Genomic DNA, 9281 nt, shown 5'->3' on the forward strand with positions numbered 1-9281 from the left:
ATTGTCTTATATTAAAAAAAAAAGTTATTGTATTGCCAAAAATAAAATCTAGACTGATTTTGTGATTTGTTGACTACGGTTAGTAGTTCGATGATCTTTCGCATGAATATTTTTGTAATTCCTTTATGGTTAACATGTTAAAGTTCCCATGGCGTAGATTGAAGAAATGTTGCAAATAAGTTGTTCGTTGTATGTATAACATAACAACGAACCAAAAAACGCTAAAAATAAAAATAATTACTAGTTTAAATTTATGCATTTTATTTCACTGTGTTTTTTATTATACACTTTCATATTTAGATGAACTCGTAATATTTAACAATAAAATGCCTAATTTTTAGCGTTTTGAAGTGACTTTTTTGTTATAAGTTCCGGGTTTAGTTTTGGCTAAAAATCTTGTTTCGTTGGGTCACTAAAATTAATGTTTAATCAATAATATTATTCTCAGCTGAAGTTTTTTTTCCAACAGAGAACATTTTTGATAAAATTTAAGTCTATTTACCTAATTAAATAGTTATCGAATGATTCAATGTCCAAATAACATTATACGAGTATAATCAGTATAAGCATAAATTGGGTCCGTTTTTTCTAAATTAAAAAATGAGCACCAAAAGAAAAAAAAAAGAAAAAATGAAACGATTTTATTTTTAAAAAAAATCTTCTTTATAAGATGTTGTGCTTGCTTTTACGTTACACATAAATTTTATTTGATTACAAGCCTTCGAAAATGTCAAGTAGATGAATGTAATCATTTTCGATACCTCGTTTTGTCCGCGTTCAATCTAGGGAATTAAGCAGCCAAGGCTGCTCGCAATATTTAAGGGCTAAACTTCTGGATTTTTCTCGTTGATTTAAGATGGCAGTATACAGGCATGTGTATGGTAGTTTGAAGAGGATATTCATAAATAATATGATCGAAGTACCCTGGTTGTCCAGAATGCTCCTTGTCGTTTAAGTCAAAATGACTGTATTTGAAACGCAAAAACCATCGACGAGTCGTCATTTTATTCGGAGCATCTTCGACGTACACTCCGCAGAGCAGAAAATTTTCTTTTGAATGACGTAAACCTTTTTTTTGTTTTACTTTTAATGTATTTTTTTTTAATTTGGAAAATAGCGAACACAACTTATATTAACACTTAATTAAGTAAAATAATAAAATAACACTTAACTTAAGTACTTACAAATAGTTTACTATACATTTTTTAGGCATAAGTCCCAACTTCATGTGTCTAAATGTTCAAGGGTGAGTTGGGAGCAGTAATTAGTTGACACAGTTAATATAGGATCAGAAACATAACAATAATTTAAAAAAAAAAATATATGGTACAATAATATGGTAAACAGCAGTTTCAAACATTTGGTTTACATTTTATAAAAAAAGAAAGAAAAAAAAATGTGCTCGTATATTCGAAATATTATCAAGGAGTTTCCCACTAAGGAAAATTCACTCCTGAACTCTCTCTTAAAAATAGTTTTTGTCCTTGAGCTAAATAAAAATAAAAATTATCTGAAATAAATACGATCTTCCAAAATATTAAACACTTTTAGTGCGATAAAGGAGGGATATCTCTGGGCAAAAGTCGTACGGGTTTTGGGTATGAAATAATTCGTGCATTAGGAAAACCTCGTAAGAACATTTCGCTGCGATCTCTCCTTACCGTTCAACCGGAAGTGTATCTTTTATATACAGTTGTCCATACAGTTATGTTTATTTATTTATTAACACGAATCTATATAAGACATACAGGCACAATTGAAATAAAATACAAATAAAGAAAATAATCAAATAATAATAAAATAATTTCTTATAATGAAATTGATGGACGATTTTATAATGCACCGGAAAAAATGGTCTCAAAATTAATTGGCTAGGACGTTTTTGTAGATAACTCTAACACCCTTCTTTTTTTCACTTTTCTAACACCAATCTGTCTCCTTTCCACCTATGTGTAAATGATCCGCAAAGCAAACCAATATTATGATTTGTCAGCTGGAGGCGGGGACCGCTTGACCCCGATTGAGATACTTGTTTTTAATTGCAAATCGATTCAGCTATATAAAAACGCTTCGCAAATAAACAATAAAAATAAAAATTTAATCATTAATTAATAAACCACGTAAAAATTACTGTCAAGGCGAAAACATGGATAATTTACTGTAGATTTTAGTTTATGCCAGCCATCCAGAGAAATCATGAAAATCACAAAAAGGTCAGTCCATTCATCCAATTTCTAGTGATCCGTTTGCGCTGTGACATTTATCATCAAAATGAATGAAAACCTGCTGTTATGAACCAGCAAAACGCATCGCCATTAATTGATATGACGATACAATACAAAGAAATGTATATTAAATAGTACCAACAGATTACAAAAAACATTTCTTTTTCGGGTCAAATTATTCGTATACGGCATTGCTAATAGATTCATGTTTAATAAAGATGTGAATTGCTGCATCAATCATGAATTAAATTAGTATGTTTATATTAGTAGCAGTTAGTATAGTAGTATAAAATAATAAACACTTCGCGATATAAGGAGAAGAGGTAATAATATTATTAACCGTCCAATGTTCTAATCAAAAAGAATTTCTTATTAGATGCAACAGAGCGTAAAAACATTTTTGGAGAAGATAATAAAGAAGTCTGTGCATTGAAAAGGATTAAGGCTTGTCACTGACTGGTTTAAGTGACCATTTTACAAACCGTGTTATTATGTTTAAGCATCCACATTACCTCAACTCTTTTGTTCTCCCAAACTTTCTATCGATGTTCCTTCCAAAGTTTTAAGAAATAACCCTCTTCTTCACATACCTCTTGTTTCATCTAATTATAGGCAAAATTTGTATTTATGGCGAACTTTTAATAATTTTAATGTAATAAATAAATCATTTCACATAGATTTATTTGAAAATAATCTTAATAACGTGCGGCGTTTGCTTTCGAAATAACTCGTAGTATTTTTTTATTTTCTTTTAAATTTACATTTAATTACTATTCATTTTATGTTCGAGAATCTTTTTTAACTTACTGTGATGCTACTTGTGAAAACCTGTAATTGGCTTATTTGTTATTTGTTTTGTAATATAAATATGAAATAATTATAGCTGTTGGTTATCCAAATAAATAAAAATAAAATAAATAATTTCGACCCTATCATTAAAGGTTTCAGCTCTTTCACTAAAAGTCTACTAAGGGTAGAGATGAAATGTGGATGTTAGCTTTAACAATGTATGATTATAGATAGAATGGTGAATGCTACACAGTCTGTAAATGGCCACTTAAATCAACTGACGACAAATAAAAACCCCCGTAAATGCCTAAACCTCCACATACCTTTCTCAAAACATTTTAAATATTATGTTATTCTTATTTTACATTTACTATCAATTAAAAAATATATTATTTTTACTAGGCAAAAGAAATGTTCGTAGTTTACATCGAGTGTTCAGATTTATTAATATTTTTTAATTAAATTAAGAGTAAATTCATTCATCAGTAATTTTATCTCATTTCCAATATCCTTGATTGACAAATTAAGTTCTCCAAAACAAAATACTTGTTCTGGAGTAGTATTTATATTTGGGTTTTGTATACGGGAAGAGACCTTTGCAGAAGGCTGCTGCGAGACATTGCATGAATTTAATTATAATGAATCCTGACACCATATAATGGTTCAAATAATGGACCTCCATCTTGATAAGACCCGACCGATGAGGTGCTCGTATAATTAAATAGACACGTTACAAGTGCAAAGAAAATGGTTTTTCAAATCGTGGGTAATGGCCTTTCTTGCCTGCATTCTCTAACAAGCCTTCATCGTGATAAGACGTGAAGGCAAGTTGAAAAATGACATTCCGTGTAATAAAAAAATGCTTTGATTATTCTTTGACTATTAAAAACAGAACATGTATTCACTGGAATAAATACCGGGACTGAGTTCAAAAAACAACAATATTTTTTTTTTTCTTCTAAATTTATTAAATTTCTCTCAAAATATGGCTTCTTTTGAAGGAATTAATTTTTTCCAACAAACAATCCAGTCATCCGTGCACTTTTTGTAAGCATACTCCGGAATCTTCCTTTTGCGAATTTTGTTGTTCGATGATATTCGTTGAGTTTTTGTTCAAAAATCATTCGCTTTGTGAGACGATACACTATCGTCGTACGAAATCCAAGAGTTGTTCTTCCACAAATTTTGCTTTTTTTTAACGGACGTTCTCTCTCAAACGTCTCATAACACTCAAATACTATTATTTATTCACTGTTGGCCATCAGAAAGAAATTGCTGGTGAACAATAACATGAATATCAAAGAAAACAGTGAGGATAACCTTGATTTTAGAGCGACTTTGACGTGGTTTTTTCGGTTTCGGCTCATTGGGCAAGCACCGTTCCAATGCCTGTTAGCTAGTTTGCATGTCTCACTCATAAACATATGTCTCGTCACCAGTTACGATGTGCTCGATGAATCTGGGTTCCATTCTGACTCGTTCCAGGATGTTCTCGGCCAATTGAGTTGGTTGCTGCATTTAAAAAAAATCAGCTCTTTAGGAACGAGCCACGCTGCGACGCGTCTCACGCCCAAAACATCAACCGAAGTCATTTGAACCGATTTGTGAGAGATTTTAAGTTCACGTGCAAGCCATCTTAATCTTTGACGATTTTCAGCGACTAATTTCTTTACGTGATTGATGTTTTCTTCGGTATTAGACGTTGAAGGACGTCCGGGACGAGGTGAGTCTTCAACCACTTCACGACTCTCTTTGAACACTTTGTATTACTCAAATTAATGCTATTGTTTTCAATGTAGTTGAGTCACCGTAGGCGAAACTTCGTTCGCAACACAAAATTTCAGACAAATTCTTGTCATTTTTTTCTCCATAATAAAAATCGCAACACGCACTTGAATACAATCAATGTCTTGGACTGCTGACTACAAACGAAATGACATATCGTGCTCAAATTTAGCGTCAACATAGAGTACAGTTGTGACAACTTAGCGAAAATACTGAAAAATCATTCACGTTGGCCTTTTAAATTACTCACTTTTTCCGGGTATTTAACTGACAGTCCCGGTTTATACATATTCGATATCTCGTATATGTAGTATGCATCTAAATACTCGTAAATACAATCAAATTTATTTGATAAGTAGATAATGAAGTTTAATAATAACAAACAACATTTTAAAAGGGAAATCAAAATCTGGCCCAAGAAAATTAGAATAGAAGAATATAAAAAAAATATTTGAGTGGAACGTGAAATATGTTGAAAAAAGAATTTAACACTGTACAGTCCTCCTTAGAACAAATTTCCCTAGTTAAGTGAGGAGGACTCTCGTAGCGGATCTCGATCATTTTTGTTACACGAAGGTAAGATGATTAGTCTTACGCTTCAGGAACCAGTCTATTGTAGGGAAGTATTGTAATGTAAAAACACCGTTTAAAATATATATTTCATATCAACCATGTCAGGAACCAAACCCGAGACCTCTTGCATGTTAGGCAAACACACTGGCCATTATACCACGAGGCCGACAACAAGGGAATTCGCGATAATTATTTTTCGTCACATGATGTAATATTATAATATACTATTTTGCCTTCAACATCCTTGTAGGGTTATTATAGAGATACATTTTAACATTGAGGTGTAGGAGTCAAGTGTACATTAACTTGTATAATAATGAAACCGTGTGATATTTATCGATGTTTGTAGATAAAATAAACTTTTATTGGTTGTATTGTTAAATAAATGTAAAATGTACGATACACGCATGTTTGTCTTTTGTTCAATATCATAAATATGAAAGCAAGGCGATCAGTCTTCCGCTTTAGGTGCCATCCAGAGACTATGAAATGTTGCAGTTCAAAAACCATCGAAACCAACATTTTACGCCCACCTTTCCAGAAATCGAACCCAAGACATCTATAATAAAAGGCGAATGCGGAAATCACTACACAAGGAGGTGGACTTATTTTCCCTCTATTTCTTTATTCAAGACTTTTACTTGAGAGCAACTATCGAGTCAAAACTACTTGGTTCTATTTAACACAGATAACTGTTTTCTTCATCCGCTTGGACGCAAATGTAAACATCAGAAGTACAAATCAATTAAAATATATCAAATGTACATTACCAGAAATAAATGTTTGTTTGCAAATTTGTATTGAACCATTTAATTTTTTGTCTTAAGAACTTTCTTCTAGTAAGGATTGCAAGCGCAGTGATTATATTCTTTCTTTTTTTTTTAATAAGAGAACAAAGAGAGATAATACTTTTCACAATCAATGCGAGACCTCCTTTAAAAAAGGACTTGATATTAAATAAAATTCCTTATAGGAAGGTTTTGGTTCAAAACTTTACTTCGTAATCGTAAGTAATCGTTCACGATTGTCGAATTATTATCCTATCGATGAAGTGGTAATCAAATCTGGTCGACGTTTAAAGGTTTTAGCTCTTTAACTTCATAAAATTATTTTTAAAAATTAAAAATTAAAAAAAAATCTCGACAAACTAAAAACGAAAAAATATTTATCTTTCAATGGTTTCGTCAATAAAGGATCTTGGCATTACTTTATATAGTAAACTCTCCTATCGTGAAAACATTAATAATATTGTAAACAAATCAATCAAACTTTTGGTTTTATCAAAAGAATGACAACGAACTTCAAAAATATTAATCCCACCAATAATCTTTACTGCTTACTTGTTTGATCATATCTAGAATATGCTTCTCCAATTTGGTCTCCATTCCATAAGACTCATATTAACCATGTTGAGTCTGTCCAACACCGTTTTCTAAGAAAAGTAGCATGGTTGCTCGGATTGCAAAGGGGTAATTATTTTTATTTTGAAATAGAGCAATCTCTTAATCTGTCTTCATTAGAGAAAAGTAGAACTGAGATGGACCTTTTGCATTTTCAAAATACTCAATTCTATAAGTGATGTCCCATCTCTGTTGCAATCAATTTTTTTTCATGTTCCCAACCGTGTCACCAGAAGTCAAAATCTGCTATTGATTAAATCTTCTGAGATCAACTTTTGTTTTTATGCCCAAATGCCTAGAGTGTGTAGATTAGTCAATTCGTCAAACGATTTGGAATTCTTAGGGATAGATCTTCCGGATTTCCGTAGATCTTATCGCAACTACAACAGTGTGGAATAAAGATGGATTGGCATGGTTGAGCTTGAAGCCTTATATGTTTATCATGTTTATGAATTTAATGTATACCATTATTTTATTCCCCTTGTTTGTCTTTGTAACATGGTTTCATATTTTTTCGTTCAGTTTCTTGTATACGAGTATATGTTTCTTCATGTAACTGTTGTAATTGGCTTAGTCCGTATATATACAATAAATAAGTAAAAATCAATTGATGGAAGAATCGAAGAAAAATAGATATTCAAACATTTGCAAAATTGTTGATGTTACACAGTGGGTAATGCAACTACTTGAACAACCCAACGACACGTTATAAGCTCTGTAAATGCCTAGATTTATATTTTCCATCCTTTAAAATATCAAGCATCTCTGTTGTAATATGTTCCAAATAACAGTGTTTTTCACAAATACAAAATTCGTCATTATCGTTCCCTTTCCGCACCTAATGGTTCATAGGGTACTGCAATTGTACACAAACCACAACGTGAATAAATATTTTTTGCTTCATGAAGGTAAGATGGCTAGTCTTACGCTTCAAGTGCCAGTCCAGGCCAGGACTATTATATTCTAGAGTATTTATTCTTATTCTTGAGGTAAGAATCAGTGCTATTCAAGCTCCTGACGTCACTGCGACTTGTGAGTATCTATTATGACGGGTCCACGTGAATAGTTCTCGCCTTCCAAGCCCAGGTCGATAAAGAGCCTGGCTACTGTCTGGAAGGCGAAAGTTTACATTTTATTAAATGTCCCCCTCCAAGCCAAGATCCGTAAAGTATCGGTCTATTAGGTAGCGGGCGAGCTCTTTAACATCCTCAAGTTTAACCAGTGGTCCCCAAGGATGCAGCTCCTTTTATGGTAAAGCATCACATTAACATACAATGTGTGTAGAAGTTTTCTAATCTGCACTGCAGAACCTACATCTAGAAGTTTCAGAAAGGTTCATTCTAACAAGGTGTCTGTTTAATCTGCGGTGCCCTGTAAGGGCTCCAGTGAAAACTCTCACTTGTTTTCAGCTGAGTTTTATTGGGTCAAAAGTAAACCTTTGCGAGTAATTTTTTATCAGCTCCTTCGCTTGGTGCTAACCAGGTACTTTTTGCCAGAGCATTACACTCTGCTTCCTGGCCTGACCTCAGCTCATTACGAGGAGCACGTTTAGGCAACCCCCAGAAGGGTTTAGGGCCTACCTATATTCTGGTGTAAAAAACTTTTATAAATAAATATTTAATGTCAACCATGTCGAGAACCAAACCCGTAACCCCACGGATGGTAGGCAAACAAGATAAATATAAAACGTCATTCAACAGTGCCAAATGCACTACTGGATGCGGAAACGGGGAATGATGATGATGAGGAAGATTGATATTATTTACTGACGCTTTTCAAATAGATTGTTTTTTTTAATTGAGCACTACACAAACATACATACATAATAATTTATTTTGATTACAAACCATTCAACTTCCAGGCGAAGTTAATCCAATGACTTTTAAGTAAAAAGTTTACTCTAATTGTAATTTTTTTCACTAATAATCACAGATTTTAGGTCAACATTTTACCAAAGAAGAACACTGCAAAATACACGTGTTTCAATAAAAGCTTCATGCTGTAGAACACGATCAAAAGAAACTTGTTTGGAACTAGTTATAAAAAAGCTGCCCACTATCTATGGGTGATACAGTTAAATCAATTCAAACCATGAAATTGTTATTCACAAATTACACACAGTTAAAAAATAACGTCTTTGATGAGACTGTTTTGTTTAAACTCACAAGAAGGATGAGTTTAGTTTTGTGATATAAAATAATACGAATTGTTTCGTGTCTTTTTAAGTTCCCTCGAGACAACCTTCCTGCGCGAGAATAAGAAACGAACTGGTTGATCGTTGCTCGCTTGATGTGGTCGTACCGCCACTAACTGATTCTACGGCCTCATGCAACAGCGACATAGAAACTTGAATAGTGGGCACAATTTAGGCGAAAGAGATCTCCAATAACTGTGCTTATATTAAACATAAATATAATATCATTATTTATTTCATGGAGGTAAGATGACCATTCTTTCGCTTCAGATGTCAGTCAAGGAACGATGAAATATTGCAGTTTAATTATCATTA

The 9281-nt window shown here is 32.7% G+C and overlaps 1 protein-coding gene across 1 annotated transcript in view; it reads right to left on the reverse strand.

The window, feature by feature from the left end:
- CalpC (calpain C) overlaps window positions 1-9080 on the reverse strand; it is a 107372-nt gene extending 98292 nt beyond the window's left edge. Inside the window, exon 1 of the mRNA XM_088236484.1 lies at window positions 8620-9080. The gene's annotated coding sequence lies outside the window, so the exon portion shown is untranslated. The remainder of the gene's footprint in view (window positions 1-8619) is intronic.
- Window positions 9081-9281: the final 201 nt, after the last annotated feature.

Source organism: Micrasema longulum, unplaced genomic scaffold (assembly GCF_059751315.1).
Source record: "Micrasema longulum isolate JH-2025_06_02 unplaced genomic scaffold, ASM5975131v1 h1tg000097l, whole genome shotgun sequence".
NCBI classification, from domain to species: Eukaryota; Metazoa; Arthropoda; class Insecta; order Trichoptera; family Brachycentridae; genus Micrasema; species Micrasema longulum.